Genomic DNA, 25,367 nt, shown 5'->3' with positions numbered 1-25,367 from the left:
TCCTGCCCTGCATATTTATCCACGAAGATGCCACCGTTTTGTGCAATACCTCTACTCAACTTGAGTACTTTCTACTGGCTAATCAGTAAGTGCCACCTCGTTGGGTAAATGTATAGTGCTTTTCCAACACTGCAGCTGCGTAAAGGGCCAGAAGATTTGTCTCCAGTGACCATGTGTGCCTGTAACTTTGCCACAGCGCCAAAAGGCGCCGAGGTCCCCTGAGTGAGCTGTCCATCATAGTTGGGAAAGGGGGAAGAATTTTCATACCGCTAGTGTGTGGTGGGCGGGGCCAAACGGGCGGGGCTTCTATGCGTGTTCACATGCCTCTTGTGTATAAAGGCAAAAACAACAAGTGATGGACTGAATGTGGATCAATGTCACACACTCCCCCAGTCAAAAGATCTGGGCCCAAATCCATCGTTTTTTTGCACTCCACACCACCCTGGGTTAGACAATGGCAATATGCAAATCAGCTCTGACCCTGTTGCCCCATGGGAACAGTCCAGTCTGAACTACAAAAGCCATGTCCTTCCCAGAACGGAATCAAGCATCCGAGGACCGGACCGGTTTCGAGGTAACACCTCTCATCAGCCCGGCTAGCTTGACTCCAAGTGGTGTGGAGTGCCTGGGACCCACGTCTGGGCATCCCCAGCGCACTTAGGGCGGCAATTGCAAAAACAACAAGTGATTGTTCCATGCCCTCAATGCTAATGTTAGGGAAAACTTTGCGGAAGGCATGAGGGCCATCTCTAACTGGATGGCCTCCAACTACCTCCAGTGCAACGTCGGGAAGACAGAGGTGATGCTTTTCGGTAAAGCTAGCATGCTCTGGTCTCCCGACTGGTGGCCCCAAGATCTGGGACCAGTACCTTCCCCAAAGTCTACTATAAAAAACCTAGGAGTGAAACTGGATCAAAACTTAACCCTAAAGGATCACGCGAACGTGATTGCTGGAGCCTGTTTCCATACCATTGGCTTACTCAGACGTATCTTCCCTCTTTTACCTGACATCTATAGGAAGACACTGGTACAGACCCTTGTAATAAGTCGTCTTGACTATTGCAATGGGCTCCTGATACTAGCCAATGAGGATGCCATCAATAGGCTGCAGGTGGTCCAGAACACGGCGGCCAGATTGATTCTGAACGCCCCCCCTAGAACTCCTTCTGGACCGCTGTTGAGAGAACTTCATTGGCTCCCAGTACGTCAACGGATCAAATTCAAGATCTGTTGTACTGTCCACAGATGCCTTTTTGGAAATGGCCCCAGCTACCTAGCCCAACTATTTCATCCTTACAGACCGGAACGTGATCTACGATCCAGCAACCAGCTCCTGCTTAATTTTCCTTTCATTAAAAAGACAAGACAAGGTGGCCGCGCCCTCTCCTCAGTGGGGCCAACTCTGTGGAACAATCTGCCCCTTAGCCTCAGACAGATCTCCCACCACCTTACATTCAGGAAAGCACTAAAGACCAATCTGTTCACTGCTTTATAAGCCTTCTACCTCCTCACTACGCATCATCAGTTCACCAGTACTGTTGCTATTCAGTCACCTGTGCTTGCGGCCATAGCGCGGAGATAGCCCTTGGGCTCGATTCTGGCGCTCTATAAGCATTTAAGCATTTAATAATGGACTGAATGTGGATCAATGTCACACACTCCCCCAGTCAAAAGATCTGGGCCCAAATCCATCGTTTTTTTGCACTCCACACCACCCTGGGTTAGACAATGGCAATATGCAAATCAGCTCTGACCCTGTTGCCCCATGGGAACAGTCCAGTCTGAACTACAAAAGCCATGTCCTTCCCAGAACGGAATCAAGCATCCGAGGACCGGACCGGTTTCGAGGTAACACCTCTCATCAGCCCGGCTTGCTTGACTCCAAGTGGTGTGGAGTGCCTGGGACCCACGTCTGGGCATCCCCAGCGCACTTAGGGCGGCAATTGCAAAAACAACAGGTGATGGACTGAATGTGGATCAATGTCACACACTCCCCCAGTCAAAAGATCTGGGCCCAAATCCATCGTTTTTTTGCACTCCACACCACCCTGGGTTAGACAATGGCAATATGCAAATCAGCTCTGACCCTGTTGCCCCATGGGAACAGTCCAGTCTGAACTACAAAAGCCATGTCCTTCCCAGAACGGAATCAAGCATCCGAGGACCGGACCGGTTTCGAGGTAACAGACGTGGGTCCCAGGCACTCCACACCACTGGAGTCAAGCTAGCCGGGCTGATGAGAGGTGTTACCTCGAAACCGGTCCGGTCCTCGGATGCTTGATTCCGTTCTGGGAAGGACATGGCTTTTGTAGTTCGGACTGGACTGTTCCCATGGGGCACAGGGTCAGAGCTGATTTGCATATCGCCATTGTCTAACCCAGGGTGGTGTGGAGTGCAAAAAAACGATGGATTTGGGCCCAGATCTTTGGACTGGGGTGAGTGTGTGACATTGATCCACATTCGGTCCATCACCTGTTGTGTTTGCATATTCCGCCCTAAGTGCGCTGGGGATGCCCAGACGTGGGTCCCAGGCACTCCACACCACTGGAGTCAAGCTAGCCGGGCTGATGAGAGGTGTTACCTCGAAACCGGTCCGGTCCTCGGATGCTTGATTCCGTTCTGGGAAGGACATGGCTTTTGTAGTTCGGACTGGACTGTTCCCATGGGGCACAGGGTCAGAGCTGATTTGCATATCGCCATTGTCTAACCCAGGGTGGTGTGGAGTGCAAAAAAACGATGGATTTGGGCCCAGATCTTTGGACTGGGGTGAGTGTGTGACATTGATCCACATTCGGTCCATCACCTGTTGTGTTTGCATATTCCGCCCTAAGTGCGCTGGGGATGCCCAGACGTGGGTCCCAGGCACTCCACACCACTGGAGTCAAGCTAGCCGGGCTGATGAGAGGTGTTACCTCCAAACCGGTCCGGTCCTCGGATGCTTGATTCCGTTCTGGGAAGGACATGGCTTTTGTAGTTCGGACTGGACTGTTCCCATGGGGCACAGGGTCAGAGCTGATTTGCATATCGCCATTGTCTAACCCAGGGTGGTGTGGAGTGCAAAAAAACGATGGATTTGGGCCCAGATCTTTGGACTGGGGTGAGTGTGTGACATTGATCCACATTCGGTCCATCACCTGTTGTGTTTGCATATTCCGCCCTAAGTGCGCTGGGGATGCCCAGACGTGGGTCCCAGGCACTCCACACCACTGGAGTCAAGCTAGCCGGGCTGATGAGAGGTGTTACCTCGAAACCGGTCCGGTCCTCGGATGCTTGATTCCGTTCTGGGAAGGACATGGCTTTTGTAGTTCGGACTGGACTGTTCCCATGGGGCACAGGGTCAGAGCTGATTTGCATATCGCCATTGTCTAACCCAGGGTGGTGTGGAGTGCAAAAAAACGATGGATTTGGGCCCAGATCTTTGGACTGGGGTGAGTGTGTGACATTGATCCACATTCGGTCCATCACCTGTTGTGTTTGCATATTCCGCCCTAAGTGCGCTGGGGATGCCCAGACGTGGGTCCCAGGCACGCCACACCACTGGAGTCAAGCTAGCCGGGCTGATGAGAGGTGTTACCTCGAAACCGGTCCGGTCCTCGGATGCTTGATTCCGTTCTGGGAAGGACATGGATTTTGTAGTTCGGACTGGACTGTTCCCATGGGGCACAGGGTCAGAGCTGATTAGCATATCGCCATTGTCTAACCCAGGGTGGTGTGGAGTGCAAAAAAACAATGGATTTGGGCCCAGATCTTTGGACTGGGGTGAGTGTGTGACATTGATCCACATTCGGTCCATCACCTGTTGTGTTTGCATATTCCGCCCTAAGTGCGCTGGGGATGCCCAGACGTGGGTCCCAGGCACTCCACACCACTGGAGTCAAGCTAGCCGGGCTGATGAGAGGTGTTACCTCGAAACCGGTCCGGTCCTCGGATGCTTGATTCCGTTCTGGGAAGGACATGGCTTTTGTAGTTCGGACTGGACTGTTCCCATGGGGCACAGGGTTAGAGCTGATTTGCATATCGCCATTGTCGAACCCAGGGTGGTGTGGAGTGCAAAAAAACGATGGATTTGGGCCCAGATCTTTGGACTGGGGTGAGTGTGTGACATTGATCCACATTCGGTCCATCACCTGTTGTGTTTGCATATTCCGCCCTAAGTGCGCTGGGGATGCCCAGACGTGGGTCCCAGGCACTCCACACCACTGGAGTCAAGCTAGCCGGGCTGATGAGAGGTGTTACCTCGAAACTGGTCCGGTCCTCGGATGCTTGATTCCGTTGTGGGAAGGACATGGCTTTTGTAGTTCGGACTGGACTGTTCCCATGGGGCACAGGGTCAGAGCTGATTTGCATATCGCCATTGTCTAACCCAGGGTGGTGTGGAGTGCAAAAAAACGATGGATTTGGGCCCAGATCTTTGGACTGGGGTGAGTGTGTGACATTGATCCACATTCGGTCCATCACCTGTTGTGTTTGCATATTCCGCCCTAAGTGCGCTGGGGATGCCCAGACGTGGGTCCCAGGCACTCCACACCACTGGAGTCAAGCTAGCCGGGCTGATGAGAGGTGTTACCTCGAAACCGGTCCGGTCCTCGGATGCTTGATTCCGTTCTGGGAAGGACATGGCTTTTGTAGTTCGGACTGGACTGTTCCCATGGGGCACAGGGTCAGAGCTGATTTGCATATCGCCATTGTCTAACCCAGGGTGGTGTGGAGTGCAAAAAAACGATGGATTTGGGCCCAGATCGTTGGACTGGGGTGAGTGTGTGACATTGATCCACATTCGGTCCATCACCTGTTGTGTTTGCATATTCCGCCCTAAGTGCGCTGGGGATGCCCAGACGTGGGTCCCAGGCACTCCACACCACTGGAGTCAAGCTAGCCGGGCTGATGAGAGGTGTTACCTCGAAACCGGTCCGGTCCTCGGATGCTTGATTCCGTTCTGGGAAGGACATGGCTTTTGTAGTTCGGACTGGACTGTTCCCATGGGGCACAGGGTCAGAGCTGATTTGCATATCGCCATTGTCTAACCCAGGGTGGTGTGGAGTGCAAAAAAACGATGGATTTGGGCCCAGATCTTTGGACTGGGGTGAGTGTGTGACATTGATCCACATTCGGTCCATCACCTGTTGTGTTTGCATATTCCGCCCTAAGTGCGCTGGGGATGCCCAGACGTGGGTCCCAGGCACTCCACACCACTGGAGTCAAGCTAGCCGGGCTGATGAGAGGTGTTACCTCGAAACCGGTCCGGTCCTCGGATGCTTGATTCCGTTCTGGGAAGGACATGGCTTTTGTAGTTCGGACTGGACTGTTCCCATGGGGCACAGGGTCAGAGCTGATTTGCATATCGCCATTGTCTAACCCAGGGTGGTGTGGAGTGCAAAAAAACGATGGATTTGGGCCCAGATCTTTGGACTGGGGTGAGTGTGTGACATTGATCCACATTCGGTCCATCACCTGTTGTGTTTGCATATTCCGCCCTAAGTGCGCTGGGGATGCCCAGACGTGGGTCCCAGGCACTCCACACCACTGGAGTCAAGCTAGCCGGGCTGATGAGAGGTGTTACCTCCAAACCGGTCCGGTCCTCGGATGCTTGATTCCGTTCTGGGAAGGACATGGCTTTTGTAGTTCGGACTGGACTGTTCCCATGGGGCACAGGGTCAGAGCTGATTTGCATATCGCTATTGTCTAACCCAGGGTGGTGTGGAGTGCAAAAAAACGATGGATTTGGGCCCAGATCTTTGGACTGGGGTGAGTGTGTGACATTGATCCACATTCGGTCCATCACCTGTTGTGTTTGCATATTCCGCCCTAAGTGCGCTGGGGATGCCCAGACGTGGGTCCCAGGCACTCCACACCACTGGAGTCAAGCTAGCCGGGCTGATGAGAGGTGTTACCTCGAAACCGGTCCGGTCCTCGGATGCTTGATTCCGTTCTGGGAAGGACATGGCTTTTGTAGTTCGGACTGGACTGTTCCCATGGGGCACAGGGTCAGAGCTGATTTGCATATCGCCATTGTCTAACCCAGGGTGGTGTGGAGTGCAAAAAAACGATGGATTTGGGCCCAGATCTTTGGACTGGGGTGAGTGTGTGACATTGATCCACATTCGGTCCATCACCTGTTGTGTTTGCATATTCCGCCCTAAGTGCGCTGGGGATGCCCAGACGTGGGTCCCAGGCACTCCACACCACTGGAGTCAAGCTAGCCGGGCTGATGAGAGGTGTTACCTCGAAACCGGTCCGGTCCTCGGATGCTTGATTCCGTTCTGGGAAGGACATGGCTTTTGTAGTTCGGACTGGACTGTTCCCATGGGGCACAGGGTCAGAGCTGATTTGCATATCGCCATTGTCTAACCCAGGGTGGTGTGGAGTGCAAAAAAACGATGGATTTGGGCCCAGATCTTTGGACTGGGGTGAGTGTGTGACATTGATCCACATTCGGTCCATCACCTGTTGTGTTTGCATATTCCGCCCTAAGTGCGCTGGGGATGCCCAGACGTGGGTCCCAGGCACTCCACACCACTGGAGTCAAGCTAGCCGGGCTGATGAGAGGTGTTACCTCGAAACCGGTCCGGTCCTCGGATGCTTGATTCCGTTCTGGGAAGGACATGGCTTTTGTAGTTCGGACTGGACTGTTCCCATGGGGCACAGGGTCAGAGCTGATTTGCATATCGCCATTGTCTAACCCAGGGTGGTGTGGAGTGCAAAAAAACGATGGATTTGGGCCCAGATCTTTGGACTGGGGTGAGTGTGTGACATTGATCCACATTCGGTCCATCACCTGTTGTGTTTGCATATTCCGCCCTAAGTGCGCTGGGGATGCCCAGACGTGGGTCCCAGGCACTCCACACCACTGGAGTCAAGCTAGCCGGGCTGATGAGAGGTGTTACCTCGAAACCGGTCCGGTCCTCGGATGCTTGATTCCGTTCTGGGAAGGACATGGCTTTTGTAGTTCGGACTGGACTGTTCCCATGGGGCACAGGGTCAGAGCTGATTTGCATATCGCCATTGTCTAACCCAGGGTGGTGTGGAGTGCAAAAAAACGATGGATTTGGGCCCAGATCGTTGGACTGGGGTGAGTGTGTGACATTGATCCACATTCGGTCCATCACCTGTTGTGTTTGCATATTCCGCCCTAAGTGCGCTGGGGATGCCCAGACGTGGGTCCCAGGCACTCCACACCACTGGAGTCAAGCTAGCCGGGCTGATGAGAGGTGTTACCTCGAAACCGGTCCGGTCCTCGGATGCTTGATTCCGTTCTGGGAAGGACATGGCTTTTGTAGTTCGGACTGGACTGTTCCCATGGGGCACAGGGTCAGAGCTGATTTGCATATCGCCATTGTCTAACCCAGGGTGGTGTGGAGTGCAAAAAAACGATGGATTTGGGCCCAGATCTTTGGACTGGGGTGAGTGTGTGACATTCATCCACATTCGGTCCATCACCTGTTGTGTTTGCATATTCCGCCCTAAGTGCGCTGGGGATGCCCAGACGTGGGTCCCAGGCACTCCACACCACTGGAGTCAAGCTAGCCGGGCTGATGAGAGGTGTTACCTCGAAACCGGTCCGGTCCTCGGATGCTTGATTCCGTTCTGGGAAGGACATGGCTTTTGTAGTTCGGACTGGACTGTTCCCATGGGGCACAGGGTCAGAGCTGATTTGCATATCGCCATTGTCTAACCCAGGGTGGTGTGGAGTGCAAAAAAACGATGGATTTGGGCCCAGATCTTTGGACAGGGGTGAGTGTGTGACATTGATCCACATTCGGTCCATCACCTGTTGTGTTTGCATCTTGTGTATAAAGGGTCAGAGAGCGAACAGGCCAGCAGATGAGAAGAAAGCAGCCTCCTGGTCATAGGAACTACACAGGGGTTGCGCTCGAGAAACTCATGGTTGCAAAGACCTCCCTCACGTATTACAGCTAATTTTTGACAGCAGATATGGGGTTAAAGGCAAAGCACACTTGCCCAGCCTCGACCGTGCTCCCTAATTTGTTGGGCTGATTAAAACGTTACTGAATTTGAGTTTCAACTTGGGCAAATCCGCCCGCGAGTGGATTTGCGGATTTTTTCGGCAATTTCGCGAGATTCGCGGTTCGCAAAATTGCCGAAAATCCGCAAATTCCGCGAGCGGAACAGATTTTCTGCCCATACTTAATTTTTACTTGGATGAAGGCAAACATATGGAGGCCAAAGCCTTCTACCTACAATTAAGGTTAAGCATTCTATCGTCAAACTATTTCACATATAATTGGGGCACCTATAATACACAATCTTGCCATATCTGTCAAGACCAGGTTGAGGAAAAAATCATTTATCGGAATTTTTATCCAACATATGCCAATCCTATGGTTTAAGTATCAACTGAATTATAAGGTTATGTTATGGGTGAAATGGTCAAAGGAGCTTTGTAAAATGATACTCCAACCCTGGTGTGGTTTATATTTCATGTTTTCGGTTGGCCGCACTGAACCTCAGGGAAAATGATTCCACTGATTAAAACTGACTTGTGAAATGTAATGGATTCTTTTAGTGTGATATCAAGTGATGGGTGTGAATTACTATCTGTCAGATGATTAATGTTTGCAGTTCTAGCTTTTATATAAAATATATCTGTACTATTTATTTTGTTGCATTGTGTTAGAACTGGTATCATTGGTGAGAGTCTCCCTTCCATTTTTTTGGATTGCCTCCTCTGTTTTTAATCTGTTATGCTGGTTAGATGCTTTGGGCACTGTGCCACTGCTATTCAGTGCCACAGTGCAAGTGCTCCCTATGTTAAATTGATGTATTGATTGGTGACTCCATGATTGGGTTATTTGATTTACTTGTCAGACCCTAGTACAGTGCACCAGGTGTGCCCAGGGCTTCTAAATCAAATGCTGCTGGTGGGCTTGCAGCACTCGTTGTGCCACCCTCAGAAGCAGCTTGTAAAAGCGTGTCTCAGGCCTGCCATTGCAGAGCCTGTGTGCAGTCTGTGACTGCCATGTCGACTTGGCAAGTGCACCCACTTGCCAGTCCCTAAACCTTCCTTTTTCTTCATATCCGACACCCCTAAGGTAGGCCCAAGGGCAGGGTGCATTGTAAGGATAGGTAGGACATGCCCTGATGTGTGTGACATGTCCTAATAGTGAATTACAGCCATTTTCGTTTTTCACTATTGCAAGGCTACCTGCTCTCCATAGGCCAGCATGGGCAGTTTTGATTATAAAAGCTTATAATCCTAACTGACTCAGGGAACATGGTAGAAATTTGAATTTAGTATGCCTGAACTCAGAATGATAAAAATACATCTTTTAGTAAAGTTGGTTTTAACAGTCTGTGTTTGATAATACCACTTTTAGAAAGTATGTATTTTCTTGCCTAACTATCCAAGCCTGCCCCTGCTAGGTTGTGTATTCCTTGTCTGGAGTTTGAGAGATCTACATGTAGATGGGTGGAAGGAGTTGCACCTGGGACCTGAATAGGGCTGTGCCTTCCCTCCACAATGCTGGCTCCACCTCCTGTGGTGTGTCTGATGTCCGTGGCCTACACTGTGAAAGGAAAGGAGGAGTCTTGTCAACAAAGTGCTCCAGGACTGACCAGAACTGGTTTTGACTAGGCAAAGGCCCCTCGCCTTCAGAGGATAAAGGGTTTTGCTGTATAAATATGAGGACCCAGACCCCAAGACTTTAGATCACTTCTGGAACAACAAGACAACCCTTTGCCAAGGAGAAGAACCAAGGAAGCTGCAGGAGTTGGCCTGCAGTGGTTTCTTTATTGCCAAGGAAAGGAGTAGGACATTTCAAAGAACTTTCATCATCTTGCAGAATATTACTCCAAGGGCTTGAAATTATGCTTGCCACCTGCTGAAGTCTCAGGGACAAAGGACTGCACCACCAGCTCCCCTCTGAATTTCCTTGCTGGGAATTCTATCTGCAGAAGCCTGTGTGTCGCTGGGAGCTGGAAGCGCAACGCATCGAGAAGAAGCGTGTTGCAGTCGCAGCTGTTGCTGTCACATTGCCGGAGATGCGTGTCACTGCCACAGAGGTCGCTGCCGCATCACCAGAGAAGCGTGCCTTTGTCAAAGCTGTTACCCGACGCATCACCGGAGAAGCGTGTCGCCGCCGCAAGGTGACCGTCGCATCACCGGAGAAGTGTGTCCCAGGGCCTGTTGAGGCTCCAAAGCTACAGAGTTTGCCGCACGGCCACCGGGCATGCATGCATCATCTTCACGTCGTTGCATCAAGGACGCCATCTTATCGCATCGGATTGTCGCATCGCATCGAGGCGCCATCTTCCCGCATCGCAACCCGGCCGCAGGACGACAATCTATGCATCACCTCCGGTAAGGATCAAGACGCATCCCCTACTCTGCGCAAGCATTGAGGTGCAACGCATCATCTCCCCCGAAGGAGAGAACCGACGCATCTCCCACTCTGCAAGCCTTTTGTTTCATTTGCGCTACGCATCCAGGTACTTTTGTGAGAACTGTGTCACATTTATTATCAACTTGAACTAAGTGACATCTACCATTTTTAAGTCTATTTTAAGTATAGTATTGTGGATTTGTGTCGTTTGTGGTCTTGTGTTAAGTCTATATAAAGATTACTTATTTTTATAAAACCTGTGTTGTGTACATCTGTAGTGTTTTCACTGTAATACTGTGTGTATTCACAAATGCTTCACACACTGCCTCTGAGATAAGCCTGTCTGCTTGTGTCAAGCTACCAAGGGGGTGAGCAGGGGTTATCCAGTAGTGTAATCCCCTTTCCCTGACTTAGAAGCAAGGGTCTCTATTTGGTCAAAGGTGTACACCATTGCCAAATAGAGACCCCAGTTCTAACATTGGTGGGCAGCGGTGAGGATTTGGACCTGCATTTGTGACTCATATACAGTGATTGGTGTACACTACTAGTGAGTGCAGACCAAACGCGACCACATTCCTTTTTTTTGGTAAACTTTCTTTACTTGGACTGTTACTTTTCCTGAGAACTGCCAATTCTTACTGCCATGAGTAGACCAGCATATGTTGCATGTATGGATCTAGATTTTGAGGAAGAGAGGTTGGAAACTTAGACGTTGAAACAGCTCAAGCATCTCTGCAAGACATTGAAAGTTGCTACACCAGGCATTTCCAAAATGGATGACTACCAAAAGGCACTGAGGGCCTGGGTAGAAGCAAGAAATGCCCCTGAGTTTGAGGTGGAGCCAGCTGGGGATGCAGATGGGCAGCAGGATGGGACAGTGCTTACAGCCAGGGAAGGGGTACCGTCCCCGCTTGGCAGTGGTACCTCCTCCAAAGACCTGTCCCCCAGAGAGCTGGAAGACAGGGAGAGAAATAGGGCACACAAGCTGGATATGGCAAAGCTTAAGATGGAGGGTCAGAGGGAAATAGAGAATAACAGATTGTTTTCTATGCCTATATAAGGGCAACGTGAATTGTACTCATGTAAGGGCATGAATCAGGAAAATCCATACGGAATCTAAAACACCATACAACACCCACTCCACTTTCTAATGTACAACTTCTACTAAATACTAAGTTCTAAACACGTATAAACATATCTAAAAACTATCTATACAACAAGTGTTTAAAACCACCCATTATACATTAAAAAGCATTGGTACCTGTACACTAAAAGAACATTTGTGCTGTACGCATTTAAAGCAATGTTTTATTCCAAGCATATAGTTGACATTTTAAAATTCTATCTGAATGAATCACGAAAATACATTTACGGAATGGCTCGTAAATACAGAAGAAAAAGGTGCCGAAACCATTTCATGACAGATTACACGTAAACTGTTCGTATGTGGACAAGGTCAAATATTGCCTCTGGAAGTTTTCAAAGAATTCTTGTTCTCTATGAATAGTTCTACGTTAAGCAGAGTACTTGTGCCAAAAATGAAAAATACAAATTTGGAAAACAAAAATTCATCATAGGAAAAAGAGTTCCAAAGCTAGAACTTTGTTTTGAAAAAATGAAGGCCGAATTCAGAGTCTCTTAGAACACTGTGTGCCAAAATCAAAAGTCAGTGTTAGGGTTTAGAGAAAACATCAAATCTTCTACGTCTGTAAAAAAGTTGTCTACCATTGTGTGTGTACGGTAATTCCCAGGATGTCTTGATGTATTCTTTACCCAACATTTCATATGTGCCTGCTGGTATGTGTTTTAGGCAATACTGAAAATGGAAAATTGTAACAGGCAGAGTGATTGTTCTATGTATAATCTATTTCTAAGCTGGCATTTCAGCGACAGTATATAGCAATCTTTCCAGTTTTTCAATACTGAATTTGAGCTTCAACTCGGGCACCTGCTTTATTTATATCTGTGCTTCCTGTTGCGGTTTAATTTTTGTGACAGGAGCCTCGTGCCAGAATGAATCCTGCCCTGCATATTTATCCACGAAGATGCCACCGTTTTGTGCAATACCTCTACTCAACTTGAGTACTTTCTACTGGCTAATCAGTAAGTGCTATCTCGTTGGGTAAATGTATAGTGCTTTTCCAACACTGCAGCTGCGTAAAGGGCCAGAAGATTTGTCTCCAGTGACCATGCGTGCCTGTAACTTTGCCACAGCGCCAAAAGGCGCCGAGGTCCCCTGAGTGAGCTGTCCATCATAGTTGGGAAAGGGGGAAGACTTTTCATACCGCTAGTGTGTGGTGGGCGGGGCCAAACGGGCGGGGCTTCTATGCGTGTTCACATGCCTCTTGTGTATAAAGGGTCAGAGAGCGAGCAGGCCAGCAGATGAGAAGAGAGCAGCCTCCTGGTCATAGGAACTACACAGGGGTTGCGCTCGAGAAACTCATGGGTGCAAAGACCTCCCTCAAGTATTACAGCTAATTTTTGACAGCAGATATGGGGATAGAGGCAAAGCACACTTGCCCAGCCTCGACCGTGCTCCCTAATTTGTTGGGCTGATTAAAACGTTACTGAATTTGAGTTTCAACTTGGGCAAATCCGCCCGCGAGTGGATTTGCGGATTTTTTCGGCAATTTCGCGAGATTCGCGGATCGCAAAATTGCCGAAAATCCGCAAATTCCGCGAGCGGAACAGATTTTCTGCCCATACTTAATTTTTACTTGGATGAAGGCAAACATATGGAGGCCAAAGCCTTCTACCTACAACTAAGGTTAAGCATTCTACCGTCAAACTATTTCACATATAATTGGGGCACCTATAATACACAATCTTGCCATATCTGTCCAGACCAGGTTGAGGAAAAAATAATTTATCGGAATTTTTATCCAACATATGCCAATCCTATGGTTTAAGTATCAACTGAATTATAAGGTTATGTTATGGGTAAAATGGTCAAAGGAGCTTTGTAAAATGATACTCCAAATCTGGTGTGGTTTATATTTCATGTTTTCGGTTGGCCGCACTGAACCTCAGGGAAAATGATTCCACTGATTAAAACTGACTTGTGAAATGTAATGGATTCTTTTAGTGTGATATCAAGTGATGGGTGTGAATTACTATCTGTCAGATGATTAATGTTTGCAGTTCTAGCTTTTATATAAAATATATCTGTACTATTTATTTTGTTGCATTGTGTTAGAACTGGTATCATTGGCGAGAGTCTCCCTTCCATTTTTTTGGATTGCCTCCTCTGTTTTTAATCTGTTATGCTGGTTAGATGCTTTGGGCACTGTGCCACTGCTATTCAGTGCCACAGTGCAAGTGCTCCCTATGTTAAATTGATGTATTGATTGGTGACTCCATGATTGGGTTATTTGATTTACTTGTCAGACCCTAGTACAGTGCACCAGGTGTGCCCAGGGCTTCTAAATCAAATGCTGCTGGTGGGCTTGCAGCACTCGTTGTGCCACCCTCAGAAGCAGCTTGTAAAAGCGTGTTTCAGGCCTGCCATTGCAGAGCCTGTGTGCAGTCTGTGACTGCCATGTCGACTTGGCAAGTGCACCCACTTGCCAGTCCCTAAACCTTCCTTTTCTTCATATCCGACACCCCTAAGGTAGGCCCAAGGGCAGGGTGCATTGTAAGGATAGGTAGGACATGCCCTGATGTGTGTGACATGTCCTAATAGTGAATTACAGCCATTTTCGTTTTTCACTATTGCAAGGCTACCTGCTCTCCATAGGCCAGCATGGGCAGTTTTGATTATAAAAGCTTATAATCCTAACTGACTCAGGGAACATGGTAGAAATTTGAATTTAGTATGCCTGAACTCAGAATGATAAAAATACATCTTTTAGTAAAGTTGGTTTTAACAGTCTGTGTTTGAAAATACCACTTTTAGAAAGTATGTATTTTCTTGCCTAACTATCCAAGCCTGCCCCTGCTAGGTTGTGTATTCCTTGTCTGGAGTTTGAGAGATCTACATGTAGATGGGTGGGAGGAGTTGCACCTGGGACCTGAATAGGGCTGTGCCTTCCCTCCACAATGCTGGCTCCACCTCCTGTGGTGTGTCTGATGTCCGTGGCCTACACTGTGAAAGGAAAGGAGGAGTCTTGTCAACAAAGTGCTCCAGGACTGACCAGAACTGGTTTTGACTAGGCAAAGGCCCCTCGCCTGCAGAGGATAAAGGGTTTTGCAGTATAAATATGAGGACCCAGACCCCAAGACTTTAGATCACTTCTGGAACAACAAGACAACCCTTTGCCAAGGAGAAGAACCAAGGAAGCTGCAGGAGTTGGCCTGCAGTGGTTTCTTTATTGCCAAGGAAAGGAGTAGGACATTTCAAAGAACTTTCATCATCTTGCAGAATATTACTCCAAGGGCTTGAAATTAAGCTTGCCACCTGCTGAAGTCTCAGGGACAAAGGACTGCACCACCAGCTCCCCTCTGAATTTCCTTGCTGGGAATTCTATCTGCAGAAGCCTGTGTGTCGCTGGGAGCTGGAAGCGCAACGCATCGAGAAGAAGCGTGTTGCAGTCGCAGCTGTTGCTGTCACATTGCCGGAGATGCGTGTCACTGCCACAGAGGTCGCTGCCGCATCAAAAGAGAAGCGTGCCTTCGTCAAAGCTGTTACCCGACGCATCACCGGAGAAGCGTGTCGCCGCCGCAAGTTGACCGTCGCATCACCGGAGAAGTGTGTCGCAGGGCCTGTTGAGGCTCCAAAGCTACAGAGTTCGCCGCAGGGCCACCGGGCATGCATGCATCATCTTCACGTCGTTGCATCAAGGACGCCATCTTATCGCATCGGATTGTCGCATCGTATCGAGGCGCCATCTTCCCGCATCGCAACCCGGCCGCAGGACGACAATCTATGCATCACCTCCGGTAAGGATCAAGACGCATACCCTACTCTGCGCAAGCATTGAGGTGCAACGCATCATCTCCCCCGAAGCACAGAACCGACGCATCTCCCACTCTGCGAGCCTTTTGTTTCATTTGCGCTATGCATCCAGGTACTTTTGTGAGAACTGTGTCACATTTATTATCAACTTGAACTAAGTGACTTCTACCATTTTTAAGTCTATTTTAAGTATAGTATTGTGGATTTGTGTCGTTTGTGGTCTTGTGTTAAGTCTATATAAAGATTACTTATTTTTATAAAACCTGTGTTGTGTCCATCTGTAGTGTTTTCACTGTAATACTGTGTGTATTCACAAATGCTTCACACACTGCCTCTGAGATAAGCCTGTCTGCTCGTGTCAAGCTACCAAGGGGGTGAGCAGGGGTTATCCAGTAGTGTAATCCCCTTTCCCTGACTTAGAAGCAAGGGTCTCTATTTGGTCAAAGGTGTACACCATTGCCAAATAGAGACCCCAGTTCTAACATTGGTGGGCAGAGGTGAGAATTTGAACCTTCATTTGTGACTCATATACAGTGATTGGTGTACACTACTAGTGAGTGCAGACCAAACGCGACCACATTCCTTTTTTTTGGTAAACTTTCTTTCCTTGGACTGTTATTTTTCCTGAGAACTGCCAATTCTTACTGCCATGAGTAGACCAGCATATGTTGCATGTATGGATCTAGATTTTGAGGAAGAGAGGTTGGAAACCTAGACGTTGAAACAGCTCAAGCATCTCTGCAAGAAATTGAAAGTTGCTACACCAGGCATTTCCAAAATGGATGACTACCAAAAGGCACTGAGGGCCTGGCTAGAAGCAAGAAATGCCCCTGAGTTTGAGGTGGAGCCAGCTGGGGATGCATATGGGCAGCTGGATGGGACAGTGCTTACAGCCAGGGAAGGGGTACCGTCCCCGCTTGGCAGTGGTACCTCCTCCAAAGACCTGTCCCCCAGAGAGCTGGAAGACAGGGAGAGAAATAGGGCACACAAGCTGGATATGGCAAAGCTTAAGATGGAGGGTCAGAGGGAAATAGAGAATAACAGATTGTTTTCTATGCCTATATAAGGGCAACGTGAATTGTACTTATATAAGGGCATGAATCAGGAAAATCCATATGGAATCTAAAATACCATACAACACCCACTCCACTTTCTAATGTACAACTTCTACTAAATACTAAGTTCTAAACACGTATAAACATATCTAAAAACTATCTATACAACAAGTGTTTAAAACCACCCATTATACATTAAAAAGCATTGGTACCTGTTCACTAAAAGAACATTTGTGCTGTACGCATTTAAAGCAATGTTTTATTCCAAGAATATAGTTGACATTTTAAAATTCTATCTGAATGAATCACGAAAATACATTTACGGAATGGCTCGTAAATACAGAAGAAAAAGGTGCCGAAACCATTTCATGACAGATTACATGTAAACTGTTTGTATGTGGACAAGGTCAAATATTGCCTCTGGAAATTTTCAAAGAATTCTTGTTCTCTATGAATAGTTCTACGTTAAGCAGAGTACTTGTGCCAAAAACGAAAAGTACAAATTTGGAAAACAAAAATTCATCATAGGAAAAAGAGTTCCAAAGCTAGAACTTTGTTTTGAAAAAATGAAGGCCGAATTCAGAGTCTCTCAGAACACTGTGTGCCAAAATCAAAAGTCAGTGTTAGGGTTTGGAGAAAACATCAAATCTTCTACGCCTGTAAAAAAGTTGTCTACCATTGTGTGTGTACGGTAATTCCCAGGATGTCTTGATGTATTCTTTACCCAACATTTCATATGTGCCTGCTGGTATGTGTTTTAGGCAATACTGAAGATGTTAAATTGTAACAGGCAGAGTGATTGTTCTATGTATAATCCATTTCTAAGCTGGCATTTCAGCGACAGTATATAGCAATCTTTCCAGTTTTTCAATGCTCAGCACCGTATAGTCTGCTCCCCTTTGTGCCAATTTGATCTGTTTATCATTGAGATTAAATTCTGAAAACAGTGACTTAGTATTGATTAAACGCCAAAGCACATAGCCTGAACAAAGTTTTGTAACATCCAACCTAATAGCATTATGTAATTGCGACTTACCATGTTGCAACATGACCAAATCATGTTCCATGATGTCTATGCCAGAAGATTCTATGCTGTCCAAATAATATATCCCGGACGACAGAGTCGTTAACCCATTGTCAACTACAGAGAGTGATTTCTCGAAATTAATACGATCAATTTCTTGTATTTTTTCTGCAGTCCCTGATTGCGTAATCTTCCATATTTCATTATATGCAGAATATATACCAGCATATATAAAACGTTTATGATGCAGCGTTCTTGGTCCTAGCAAGAATTCCCTAAGATCAGCGCAACCTTTAAGTAAAGATAAGTGTTGTTCAACGTCCCTAAGTGTAGATCTATGTAGCCATTCAAGGCATAGTTTCCCTACACTGTATGTTGTTGCTATTCCTGGATGCTGTCTCTGAACATATCTTGGATCTGGCTTATTGAATTTGAACCCCTCTGTTTTATTTAGGAATCTATCTTGACAATTGCTTGTGTCTGTGGGCCAGATTAACCATTTATTCCAATCTGGATCTGTTCTGTTGTGATGCAAAATAGTATGTACGTTGACCTCCCCCTCTGAAGTATTACTACTATCTGGCGTAGGTGTAGGTATTGACAGTTTTTTCATGTCTTTTATCTTGACTATTCCAAGACAAAACGTCTGTTGGACAGTGTCATTCAAAAACATAATTTGTTCTGGGATGATGCAGGCTCTAAATAAAGCTTCCATCCCCTGCACTTGCCAATCTTTTGTGCCCCAGACAGATTTTATCTCAATGTTGTCTTTCCAAAAGTCGAAACCTAATGTAGACAGCTGAGCATAAAAGGTTGCATAATAAATTTGCTTGGTATTTGTCAACACACTTTTCAATCCTGTTTTGTTCACATTCTTAAAGCAAAATGATTCTGGATAGGATACATTGAAACCTGAAAACTATGGAAATTTTCCAGTAAATGTTTTTGAGCTACCCTTTGGTGGAGTAGGACAATGTTCCCATTGGTTATACATTAATGCATTTCTAGAATGTGCAGATTTGTGCAAGAAATGATGACCATGATGATTATAACAATACATTTGTTCATGGTCTGAAGAACCTTCTAAATATTCATGATTTGTAAATACAGCAGACATTTCTAAGTCTGACATCATATTATTAACCGTCTCGAAGTCCCAATCATCAGAAAAGGTACTAGATGAAACAAAGTCAATCAAGGAAATCTTGAACTGGTGTGGAATCTTCAACAGCTCTGCAGGACCAAAAATGTCATAATCAGTTCTGTCCCAAGCGATACCACCAGGTATAGGAACGGCCGAGATGTTCACTGACGGCAAGTCTCTTTGTTCACAATGAGATGATTTGTGTGGTTTGAGGAGTAAGATGATGTTCTTACTTGCTGTGTCCTTTTGTACATATCTTCCATTTATCAGCATATCCCGAGTCAGCAGTCAGACCTTTGCAAAAGAAGGCAGTGAATGATCCAGCTACACTTACCAATCTACGCCCAATCTCGCTTCTTCCGGCCTTATGCAAATTGACGGAATCTTGTGTCAATAAACAGTTGATGACTTTCCTGGAGGAAAATGCAATCCTCCATCCATATCAAGCTGGCTTTAGGGCACACCGCTCAACCGAATCGGCACTTATATCTACAACCGAGACCATTCGAGCTGCATTGGATCAGGGCAGGAAGGCGGTCCTTATCCTATTAGACCTCTCTGCAGCGTTTGATACCGTGTCCCATGCTATCCTTTACATCGCCTAGCTAAAGCAAGCATAGCGGGAACCGTTCTCAAATGGTTCAGAAATTTTCTAGCACATAGATGCCAGGTTATTATGTTGGGTCAATTCCGTTTGGAAGAAAAAATGCTGGAAACAGGGGTCCTGCAAGGCTCAAGTTTGAGCCCTACATTGTTTAACCTTTATATGGTCCCCCTGATTAAACTGATTTCTTCCTTCGGCATTAGCACAATCGCATATGCCGACGATACCCAGCTGGTATTAACTCTTGACAAAAACTCAACCAACGCTGAATTGACCTTGAAAGAATGCCTTTCTGCAATCTTTTCATGGATGACTGATAATCCCCTGAAATGTAACTCTGCAAAAACAGAAATTGTGCCTTTTGGGCCCAATAACTGTTTTCCCCTCAGTCCTGGTGGCCGAAGGAGGCAGAGGCTCCACCGAATACCATCATGGCAGTAAGGAATTTGGGGATTAAATTCGATAATACTCTGTCCTTTAAACAGCAAGCAAGGGAAGTGGCCGGGAACTGTTTTACCATCATTAGAGGTCATAGAAAATTCTTTGACCTGCTTCCCCTGAGTGCCAGATGGACGGTTGCAGTAGCACTAATAAAATCAAGATTGGACTACTGCAATAGTCTGCATGCAGGGCTTAATAAATCCGCCCTGCACAGACTCCAGATGGTGCAGCATGCAGCGGCCAGATTAGTTCTCAAATGGCCAGGAGCATCCTCGGCCTCTGGTGCTCTGGACGTCTTGCATTGGCTTCCAATACAAAAGCGCATCTTGTTTGAGGTCTTGACAATCTCCTATAGGGCCTTCCATCAAGAAGGCCAAGTGTATTTACGGAAACATTTCACGCAATACCATCCGACACGTGAACTCAGATCATCCACTGCAAATCTGCTGACCGTCCCCAAATCCAGATTGGCAACTAAGGGAGGCAAATCATTAGCTGTTATTGGGGCAAACGCGTGGAACAAGTTACCTTACCACCTTCGTGAAGCCAGTACGGAGAACAATTTCAGGAAAATGTTGAAAACATGGATTTACTCACTGTCAGACACAGGATGCAGAACCCTAATCTGATCCTTATACACATCCATTACTGTCTTGCCATGATCATCTGCCTGACATAGGGAGTCACAGCGCCAAGATGCTCCTTGGAGCGGTAGTGCGCTATATAAGTACCAACTCACATCACATCACATCACATATCCAAAGTTATTACCAGAGTCAACCAAAGCAGAAGAAAAAGCACACCCAAAATAATCTAAAATTCAATCCATGGTGATGAAAAAGGTCTGTTGCTTGTTCTTTGAAAGTTCTTTTTACTGGCGTCATTTCAGGCTCGCTGGGGTGCTCGAAAAACATTTCAAAGTTAATGAAATAGCCAGAGTCCGTTCTGTCAATTGTTGGGATTGCATCAGGATTCGTTGAAATCGCTAGAACCACTTGATCACTTCTTACATTTGTGTAGTCGGATGCTACTTCATTGTAGACAGGCGTTTTTTGACGAACTGCTATTTGGGTTTCAAGAGGTACAACTTCCATAGCTTTGTTGCTTAGTCCTTCATTCGCACTGCAGAGTCTTCAAAGGTGATGAGTCTTTCAGGTTGAACCTCTTGGATAGTAGCCAGAGCTGGGTGTCTGCTGCATTGGCAGAGTCCACTTGGCCTACTGCTTATGATCGGCCACATGATGTGGTTTGACCAGGTCAATGGACACAAACCTGTTCTCCTTTTTTCCAGCAAGGGGTGGCAGTAATACTGTTCTTGATCTGTGGATTGCTAGGACAGGTACTGGTTGTCTGTAAGAAGGCCCAAATTCCTTCTTGCCCTCGATCTTCTCTCTGACTAGATCACCAAGCTTTGGGATCCAGACAGGCCTTGCTGGGATGGTTGGTTTCTCTTCAGTGGTTGTTGGCTTCAGGATCACGTTACTTTGTTTCGTTCTTATTTCATTTAAGTCCTGTAAAACAGCCAAACGGTCTTTGATATCAAAGGGTTTTTGGTCTACCACTGAAGTTTGAGAATCGAGGTCCGCTATTATCATTCTGGTCCCAAAAAGGACTTCATATGGAGTGATCCCCCCTAGAGAACTTCTTGGCAGATTGTTAAGACTACGTTGGACACTTATTAGATGTTTGACCCACCCATCACCCGAACCTAATACCCTAGCTGTTATAGAGTGCTTTATGTCCCGGTTTTTTCTCTCCAAAACCGAATTTCCCTCAGGATAATTCTAATTTAATTTCTAATTTAAAACATTTATAAAGCGCAACGTCCACCGAGCGGTTTCTTGGCGCCAGGATGGAATGAACTACAGTACCGCAATGCAACGCCCAGATTGGCCATGGCCTCCTTATAAGCTTGAGAGCTAAATGCAGGACCCTGGTCAGAATGTAGCGTGCCGACTGCGAATGTGCCGATAAAGACTCGCAAATCTTTTATAACAGTTTGAGCGTCAACTGAGCGCTGAGGCCACATCCAAATGAATCTTGAACACGAATCCACTGTGACCATGATATATTTATAGTTACCATCCCTCTCTAAGGTACCACAGTGGTCCAGGTAAACGCAAGCTAATGGTTTATCTGAAATTAACAGGGGCGTCTGTGCAGGACATTTCACAGTAGAGACTTTCAACTTTTGGCATATTTCACATTCCAAAACATAGTTTCTGGTTTGTTTCCTCATGCGCAGCCACCCGTATCTCTGTTTTAATAATGGCACTGTGGTGGAAACACCTGCATGTGCAGAGACGAGCCCTTCATGTGCTGCTAAGGTTAGTCCTAATCTATGTTCCATGTTTGGAATTACTCTATCCCCCACTCCAGGGATTCGAGCAAACTGAACATTATTTGCATCAGTTGTATGGTATTTGAGTGGAAACCCTTTAGGTGATGTTTTACCACTGTCTTTGCTTGATGCATTGACAGCTAGTAATATTTTGCCGTCCATTTTCATTATTGAACGAGGGATTGCAGCTACGGAAGCCATTTGCACAGCTGCCTTTGCGGCTTCATCAGCCAATGAATTCCCTGCAACGTGAACGCTTTCACGTTGATGACTCAGCGTATGTATCATGGGAGTGTTTTTAGCCCTTGTCGTAACTGAACTACCGGTTCCCAAAGCAGCTTAATCTTGATTGTGCCACCTTTTGCCTCTATGTAACCGTTTCGAATCAAGTTTTGCAAGTATTAATTGTAAGATTGAACACAATGATACGAATCGCAAACTATGAGTGTGGGGAATTCGCGGTCCGTATTTTCAAGCGCCATCTTAAATGCTCGTAGTTCAGCTCGCTGAGCCGTACAATCTCCTAGAGATTGTGTTTTAGTGACCATTAGTCGGAATTTGCCATCGTGCCAACGATCGCGCATTCAGCACTATATGCTTGTTTACCCCACATAACGGGCTGTGCTGATCCGTCAGTATAAATTATACATTCAAACTGCTCTAGAGGCAGAATTTCAGTAGGTAGCGGATATTCTTGTTCTTATTGTAGGAATTATTGTGTTTTCAAATAAGGATCAAAAGGGTATTCAACTTCTGTTGCCGCAAGATAATTAACTCATTGTATCCATCTCGGATGTAAAGCTTTAGCATTCGGAATGCTCGCTTTTGTCACTGCCTCTAAGGCAGGTACAGGTGTAACGACCATAATGCGCTTGCCCTGTGCGAGGGCTCTCTCTTTTGCTACAGCTGTCTGAACCGCTGTCCGGATATTTTCTGTAGAAGTGAATTTCATTTCAGCTTGTGTGTACAAGTGTGATTTGTAAGCTATTGGTACTTTTCACCTTTGTTAAAAGTTAAGTATGTGAATCCGCATTTTCCTGGAATGATTCGCATCACTAAATTGTGTACGTTTACACGGGTTTGTAAATATTTTGTAGCTAAGAAGTCTGTTTGCAATGAACGCAAAATTTTTGTGCGTTTTTGTGTTCAATTATTGGTTTTAAAATCAGGTTTGCTTTATTCGTAGGGAGGTTTAACCCCTGGGGGAGCCGACAGAAGTGACGCTGTGTCCCCATATTTGAGAAAGCGGTCTGATACCTACTTTCTGGTGCAATGTTTTGACAGAAGAAACCGTTAGAAATATCTAATGTGGTTTTATATTTTTTACGCACAATGTTATTCATTAATGCTGCACTGTGTGAAAATTGTACTGCAAAAGTTTTGCAACAAGAGTTTAAATGTCTGTAATCCAAAACTAATCCAAAACTAGTGGCCGGACAGCCTGGGATCATGCAGTAGATAAAGTCAAGAATCTGGGCTTCGTCCTAGAAGATTAACTTACTTTTCTAGCCCAGACAAACAAGCTGACTTCATCAGTATGGTACACTTTAAAGATGATCAAAAAGCTACTACCGTTCATTCCCGTAGAGACCCGTAAAACCTTGGTAACTATGCTAGCCCTCTCAAGGCTGGACTACGGGAACGCCCTGTTTGCAGGGATGCATAAGCAGTTAATGCTAAAACTTCAACAACTACGAAGTACAGCAGCTAGGCTCATTCTGGACAGTCGCAAATATTAACCAGTCGCCCACGGACTCAGGAGTCTGCACTGGCTCACAGCCGAGAAAAGGGTGCTTTTCAAATCAGCCTGCTTGGCATATAAGGCCCTTCATGGGATTGGCTCCCACTTTTTAAAACAGAACTTAAAACAGTATGAACCCACTAGGAATCTCAGATCTAGCAATGCAAAATGAATCAAAATACCCAGATTTAAACAATTGAGATGGGGGGAGAAGTTTCCTGCTGCACGCAGCTAAGACCTGGAATCAGTTGCCTCTTTTAATGAAGAACAGTCCTTCTCTTCTAGCATTCAGAAAGGCTGTAAAAACATAACTCTTCTCGGAGTAGCCTCCCTTACTAGTTCTGCAGGCTTGATTGAACATCTGATCTAGCGCCAAGACGCCCCAGGGCATTCGTGCACTCTACAAGTCCTTAAATCAAATCAAAATCAAATCAAATCAAAACTTTGCGATACGCATTGTCTGGTTTGGAGACAGGAAACAAAGGATTGTTCATGGACGAGGTGCATGTTTCAATCACCCCTTGGTATTCAAGTTGTTCTAATATCTCCCTGGCCTGTTTTTTAGCTTCTTGCTTAAGTGGATACTGCCTTTGTGCAGTTGGTTGATTTTTTTAGTAGGATTTCATGGTGAGGAGAATCCTCATCCCATCCTACATGATTTTTGTATAATGCAGGAGCTTGGGCAACTGCCCATTTCCTGGCATAGGTATATTTTAAATTAATTGAATGTGGTTGGAGAAGGCTGGCATAATGATGTCTTCGCCATGTGGGCACTCCCTAACAAATTCTGGTGGCCAGTCTTGTTCAGCGAGAAGAATGTCATAACCCTGAGAGAGTCGCTCCCAAAAGAGTGCTCTCACTTTTCTTGTTATATCTCCCTCCATCCGGAGTTTTACTTCATATAACATATGTGGACAACTAACCCTGGTATCTGCAGTTTGAACTTGAATGTATTCATTCAAGTCCACTGTCCCTAGATGATCCTTCAAGTTCTTACGAGCTATGGTGACTTCTGCTGCTCTGTCCAACATTGTCTGAGCCCATTTCCCGTTCTTGAGTTGTGTCCTCAAGATACTCTGCATGTCTGGTTTTTAGACCTGCTACCTTCTTCTTGGTGAATTGAGGTATCTTGCCTTTCTGAACGTGCTGATCATCTTTGGACTTCACCCGTTCTTCCTTGTGTTCTGACCGTCCTATTCTTTCGGATTTCTGTGACGAAGTCTGAAAGGTACGAGAGAAACGTGTATCTGTATCTTAAAATCTATCAGGTTTTCTCAAATGATCCCTATTCTTGAGGTTGTACCTCCTTTCAGAGGGCTCCTTTTGAGGAGACCTACTCCTGGAATGAGAACGCTTCTCTTTAGAAGTGTGTTTACTATTTTCCCACTTCTTTTTAGAAGGAGTAGGAGTGTTTTTAGTAAAGACCTTTTCAGGACTTTCAGACAGTTGGGGTTTCACTGGTTTCCCTCCCAGACTGTCTCTACTTAATTCTTCATAGGATTTTTCAATTATTCTGGCTAGTTCTTGAGGTTGCTCAGTTACATCGAATTCCTTTAATTTTTGGGCGGATCGCCACGGATGCTGATTCACCTTTAATATTAGCTAGAATTATTGTTGAGACATGTTTGAAATCTTTCAGTAGTTTCATGCCTAAATTTAAAGCAGGCTCTGCCCCGTATTCATTTTGAATCTGTTTCAGGACGTCTGGTATTACAGTCATAGACGGAACACCAACTGTTTTAGTGTAGATTGCAGCAAAGACTGTACCCCAAGTGTCGGAGTC

The sequence above is a fragment of the Lissotriton vulgaris genome, chromosome 3_2 (assembly GCF_964263255.1).
Source record: "Lissotriton vulgaris chromosome 3_2, aLisVul1.2, whole genome shotgun sequence".
In the NCBI taxonomy this organism is placed as follows: Eukaryota; Metazoa; Chordata; class Amphibia; order Caudata; family Salamandridae; genus Lissotriton; species Lissotriton vulgaris.
Note: the sequence above shows the minus strand (reverse complement) of the source record.